Below are 5,728 nucleotides of genomic sequence, written 5' to 3' on the forward strand. Positions count from 1 at the left end.
ACTCGCCCTGGAAGTAGCCGATATTTTCTTCGACCACGAACAAGCCACAAATAAAAAGATTTTTTTGTTTCCAGGTTCTACATTGCTCTAAAAACAGTGGACATTATATATATTGTGTATCTTTTTCTTTTTCGTACAGCCAAGAACATTATTTAGTTAGAACCTACCATCCAGGTTGACCGTAAGGCCGTGCGGGTACTTTCTTCTGTTTAGCAGCTATCGACACAAGGTTGGTTTCTATTATCAATTTCTGGGAACTCCTGGGAATTGATAACCGCTACTCAGAACGAAGTGCGTCAAGAACGTCGCAGACGGTCGTTAGGGGATGGAATTATCATTTGAGCTGTCGAAAAGGGAAGAAATGTTGGCGCAAAGATCTACCTTACAGAAAACATGTCATACAAAATGGTTTCTCTCACAGATAATCATACTGTTTCTCACCATATCTATGCTATTAGTAGGAGGAGTATATTATGGGTCCCAATTCTTATTGTCTTCTACTACACCTACTCTTCCATCTCATGATCTATATTTCGTTTCTACTGTTTCTCCACATTCCTTTTATCCTCTGCCTCAACACGAACAAGTCAGACGTGCGGAATTCAGAAACAACTCTTTTATTCAACTTTTGCATCAGCATCAATTAGTGGTAAACACTACCAATTGTTGGGTGTGTGGGTTAATGCCACATACCATGGATAAGGGTATTCCGTATTTAGTTCTGCCTTATAGTGCACAAGGGTCAGCTCGAGCATTACAAACTATGTTTCGTAGCGCACTAGATTTCTACCCCCATCGAGAACCGCGCTCAGCAAACTCTGGTCCTGGCCCGTACCACAAGACTCTGGCGAGAGCTATTGCAGACTTAGATAGAGATATTTTTGACGCATCGCTCATCCCAGAGGAAGAGGTGCGAGCATATAAGGAACTAAGTGAAGCTGAGTACAGCTTATCAGTGGGTGAGAGGCAGCTTAAAAGCTTGCCACCGATATAGATTGTACCTCACCTTGGTAATTTCTGCTTGAAAGGTCTTGGTCGAAATCCGAGAGCTCAGTTTGGGGAGAGTGCTTGTACCGAGACATATGTCTTACCGACACTCTCCTCCCCTGTCTTCCTGCCTGCCAAGGGTACCTACTTTGTATGCTATGATCGAGCCTATACGTGGTTACCTCATGACTTCTCGGGTACCTGCTATATTGCAAATCTTTTGCCTCCGACTTTCACTGTGGCCTCTGATTATCACAGGAATAGAATTGTAAGAGGTGTGGTTAGCAAAGAAGATACTTCCGGACAAGAAGCGGGAGACTTCTTTAAGGGTTTTCTACCGTTCTGGGGACCGATGGTTAATAGCAGGAACCTGAGGCAGTTAACTCGTGTAGTAGAATCAACTGCCAACATAACTGCAAATGCCCTTGGTAATTTAACAACCGAGCTCCAAGCGGATAGACTGATGACGTTGCAGAACCGTATGGTTCTAGATATCATTCTAGCAGATAGAGGTGGGGTTTGTACTGTCATCCATTCGAGCTGCTGTATATTCATACCTGATAACGCTCCAACGGTTTATCAGGCCATCTCTAAGTTGCACAAAATTTCGGAATCCATACACGTGGACGAAGGAAATTGGACGCTTCTGGGATGGTTTTGGGGTCTGATGTCGACTTGGGGTTGGAAGATTCTGATGATCATAGGGGTTGTTGTAACATTTCTGTTCTCATGTTGTCTTTGTGTGCAATGTGGTCCTGCCTTATGTGGCCTTTGTGCTACGACGTGTATAAGACAGCCCGTTGTCACCAAAGAGGCATTGAAGGATAGAATAATGTATCAGCAACATCTGAATGATCTGATGAGTATCGAAATCGATTATGATTCCGACTAGTGCTTGCCTACATGAGGGCAAAAGGACCGTCTGAGGTCCCGTAAAAATTATCACGATGTTCTGGGCATTGCCGAATATGGGCAAGTTTAGTATCTACGAACCGCAAATGACGAGTTCGGCAAGTGTGCGAGATTTCGCTACACTACCTGCCAGGGTTCGTCTAATATTACGTGTTCTTCATCTGAACCCTTGGGTTCCATTTTAGATACGGCATCCATTTTGTTTCTTGCCCTCACGTAGTCAGCGAGCAGGTAACTGTTCGCCCCTTGACCCTCTAGTTCCCAAGCCTTGCGGAAGACACACGTTCCTTTCATGCGTCTTTATGGCCGGAGGAATGACACAGCAAAGGCAGATGGCACAGTTTGAGGGTAATCTGGTCGTGCCGGCCTATTGTGACAGCCGTGCAGGAGATGGGATCCAACTCTTTGATCCTACGATCATGCTTCCGATATTACCCTCACCCTCTTTTCTCTACACGTGTCTGACTTCCTTGCAGCTGCTCTTGTCTCCTCTTCTTTGTCATTTACAACTCTAATGGGTATGCCTAATGGTGGGAAGATGTGCTTTTACAGTTGGGAACCGGCATTGCTATTGTAATTATGTTCCGGGATTCTGAACACATGAAAGCGACCCTTTTGAAGTTTTACTGTGGGAACTGAACTGTAATCTTTTGTCCACATGTTATCCAATGGCAACATTATGTATAAAAGAGAGCGACCTACAAACGCATTTTGAAGCAGACTCGCAGAACCTACATGTCAAATGTACTTCTTATGACTCCTGTTTCCCTGCAGTAAATAAACGCTGATCTTTGACGCCGAAGGAAGTGTCCCGTGTCTCTGTAGTTTGTGCGCCGAAACAGGTATCCCATGAAGGTTATAGGTGTTGTTCCCTGGCACCGCTGGTACTGTTAAAAGTCCAGTCCTTCACGGAGAGGTCGTGTGTCGGAGGAGAAGAGTACGAAGAGAGCCCAGCTGAGTTCGTCAAGCCAGGAGGCCACCGGTTCGGCGCTTCGCCCTGCCACGGTCCCACGGGAGGAGCGTGGCTGGACAAGGTACGGGGCAAAGTTGCGGGCTGGGTGGGACGGAGCGACCCGTCGAAACCCCGAGACCCTGTGTAAATATTGTATAGTAGAGTACCCTTCCCCTCACGAGCACTACGGACGGCTGTTTATAATTGTGCACTTGGTTTCCCTCACACCCGGGCCCTTGCAAGTCCAGCACGGACGCCCCAGTGACTGTGTCTTTTCTTTCCTTTCCTTTCCGGGAATCCTCCGGACGGAGTCACGAGCCAGTGCTTCGGCAGACCACCACCTCACGACCGGAGAGAGCGAATCTACTGGTCTACGGCCCTGCTTCATTCTGGCTAGCTCAGGATTCACAAGAGGAGTCAGGACAGAACCCTCTGAATTTGCAAGACTGAGAGTGACTACCAAAAGAAGAAAAGCCTATCTTAAAATAAAACCTTCACTTAGAGCGCTATTTCCTGACTCTGTCTCATTAGATTCTGTTCCCCTTGTTTCTGACTCGCCATCCCCTGTGCCCCCTGGCCCTGCCCCTCACACTCTTCCATTCAGTTCTCTGCCCTACAGAGCCTTGACCACTTTGACTTGTCCATTTCCCGCATTTTTGTTCACTTGCATGTATCAGTTCTCCTTGGATCCCCTTCCTACCTGGATCCATTCCCCGCATTTAGTATTCTACCTTCCCATGTGTACCCCATCCTGGTGTTGTTGCTTCAACCCACCTCAACAGGTTATGAACTCTTGTAGACTTCTCTTCCTGGCCTCCAGTTAATATTGTGTAATTTCTTTCTTTCACTCTCCTGCACATACTGGGTGTATCCCATGCAGTCTGTTCTTTCCTTTCCTTCTCTATTCTTTGCTTGTGCCATTTTCTCTCTATATCAGTTCATGCTTTGTCCTTACTTTGCTGTGTTTTTGTGACTCACTCTTAGACACTCTCATGCTTCCTACCTTCTTTTTCCACGATAATGTAATTTTCATCACCTGGTCCCAATGAGACATGACCTCCGTATCTATCTCTCCCCTGCCACACCCCTCTACTCTTGCAATTGCTTACCTGGCCCCTTCTAACCATTGTAGTCTGTTCCTTACCAGAATAACAACTTGCTTACCTTTGGTAAAGCCTTCTCTGGTAGAGACTCTATCAAGCTGCAGATTCTTTTCCTTACAATATCCCAGAGGCATCAGACTAGATCCAGAAGTTTTCAAGCAGTACCCCTTTGTGGGGGTAGGTGGCGTTGATCAGCTTTGTGTCAGTGGTGTCTGCGCCGGCAATGAGATGCATGGTGGCTATATAAATGCCACTCGGAGCCCTGTTGCCAGTTCCTTTTGCAACTTTCCACACTAGGAATGCAGGTCCACAATGAAGACTGACAACTGGACTGAAATTCTAAGGCCCTTATAAGGGTGACCCTCACACTGTAATCAGTTCTGCAAGCTTGGAGGATGGGCTGGCCAGTAAGGAATCTGCAGCTACATAGTGTCTCTACCAGATAAGGCATTGCTGAAGGTAAGCAACTTGTTCATCTGATAGAGACATCTAGCCACAGAGTCCTTATCTTAGAATAGAAAACCCATGCAATGCCTCCAAGGAGGTGGGTAGAAAAGCTGATTTTAACCAGATGTCCTACAGGACCAAACAGACAAAGTGCCCATCACAATGGACCTGACTGTCCAGGCAGTAATGCTTGGTTACCTGCATGTGTAGAGATGCCCATGTTGCCGTCTGAAAGATATTCAGGTCAGGGACTCCTTGGGCTAAGGCAGTGATCGCCGCCTTGGCTTTGGTGGAATAAGTATGTAAGTCCTCAGGGTGTTGCTACTTGGCCAATGCATAGCAGATATTTATGTTGAGCACTATCCCTCTTGAGATGGTCCATTTCAGTACAGCCTTCCCGTTCTTAGCCCCAAGGCACCCCACAAAGAGTTGATCGTCGACCCGGAACTCTTTAGTGCGATCAAGGTAGAACTACCACTCTCTTTTTGGGTCCAGACGGTTGAGTCTCTCCTCCTTTGAAGTGTGAGATGGAGAAAAGAAGTTAGGCAGTGGGATATTCTGGCCTACATGGAAAGTAATCACAACCCTCAGGAAGAAGGAATCATGTGTCCAGAGTACCAGATTCTCCAGCTCGAAGATGTTGTAGGGAATGTGTACAGAGAGTGCCTGCAATTCGTTGCGGGCGACTTATCGTTTTGGACACATTACCGTCTTCTTGCCGACAGCAACTTATCACGGTTGCGAAAAGACATATTATATAAGTACCGGTTGGCTGATTATCGACAAGCCGGACTTCTTTGCAACATGGGATGTATACCCTCGAGCCCGCTCTTCACCTACTAAGTATAGTCACATCGACGTATATGGATTGATGGTGCGGTCCTTGATACATTTAAACAGCGTTTTGCCATATACTGCAGATCTAAGCTCATCTCTCAACTTTAATGGTGCCTCACCACATATAGACTGCAGTTCGATTCCCTAAATTTGGCGTATTAATAAGACATCTCTTTACCATATTTATGCCTTGATGAAGTCTCTGTGTGGGACGAAACACGTGTTGGCGATTTACGTGCTGGGAGAATCTATTTTATGAAATTTGAATAAAGAAAATATTGAAGAAATTTAACTTGGACTATATTTGAATTCATCTGGGAATATCTGGACCCCCTTTATCTATTGGGACTTGTGTTCTATCTGTTAGTCTATTTCACATAACAGCTTGAATTTCATCTTATCCTGAGGGCTTTACATGATAGCCTAGTTTGATACATGAATATTTATTAGGAGTGCTGTAATTAGAATTTCAACTCTCAATTGTCCAGAG

The 5,728-nt window shown here is 45.7% G+C and overlaps 1 pseudogene; it reads left to right on the forward strand.

Moving 5' to 3' along the window:
• Window positions 1–325: 325 nt before the first annotated feature.
• On the forward strand, window positions 326–1,879 carry LOC147710089 (endogenous retrovirus group PABLB member 1 Env polyprotein-like; annotated as a pseudogene).
• Window positions 1,880–5,728: the final 3,849 nt, after the last annotated feature.

This window comes from Lissotriton vulgaris, chromosome 5, assembly GCF_964263255.1.
Source record: "Lissotriton vulgaris chromosome 5, aLisVul1.2, whole genome shotgun sequence".
In the NCBI taxonomy this organism is placed as follows: Eukaryota; Metazoa; Chordata; class Amphibia; order Caudata; family Salamandridae; genus Lissotriton; species Lissotriton vulgaris.